Consider the following 596-nt stretch of genomic DNA (forward strand, 5'->3'; position numbering starts at 1 on the left):
TCCTGGAAGCCAAATCCGGAGGCAACCCAGGCCTGCGGCGGGAGTCGGGGTCCCGGCCACCCACCGGGGGAGGGGCTGGGGCTGCGGGGACCCAAGAGTTGGGCTGCTGCTGTCTTCGAGGCCGCCGGCAGGCCGACTGGAAGGCAGGCGATGGCTCTGAGCACGCCGGGTGCGAGGGGCCAGGGGCCGGTGGGGCTCGGGGCGCCAACCGCGCCGGGGGAGCCAGGGCTAAAGGACAGGGGAGGCAGGAAGCCTACAGCACCCGGTATTCCCAGGCAGTCTCCCACCCAAGTACTAACCAGGCCAGACCCTGCTTCGCTTCCCAGATCAGACAAGATCTGGCGCGTTCAGCGTGGTATGGCCCTAGTCGGGGCTGGCTGCAGCCTGGCGCCTTAAGAACCTTAAGAACCCTGCGTTGCGCCTCCCTTTCGCTCTGAGTTGCCTGATGGTCAGGCCAGCCGGCCACACCTCTCCAAGGGCCGCGGGCTGCACTTGAGCCGCACGACCTGCGACCAGACTCCGGTAGGCCAGGGCGGGTAGCCCGGCGGCTGTCCGATGCCGCCCCGCCTCTGCACACCGCCAACCCCGGCCAGAAC

The 596-nt window shown here is 69.3% G+C and overlaps 1 pseudogene; it reads right to left on the reverse strand.

Moving 5' to 3' along the window:
• Window positions 1-250: 250 nt before the first annotated feature.
• Window positions 251-369, reverse strand: LOC122688790 (annotated as a pseudogene).
• Window positions 370-596: the final 227 nt, after the last annotated feature.

The sequence above is a fragment of the Cervus elaphus genome, chromosome 33 (assembly GCF_910594005.1).
Source record: "Cervus elaphus chromosome 33, mCerEla1.1, whole genome shotgun sequence".
In the NCBI taxonomy this organism is placed as follows: Eukaryota; Metazoa; Chordata; class Mammalia; order Artiodactyla; family Cervidae; genus Cervus; species Cervus elaphus.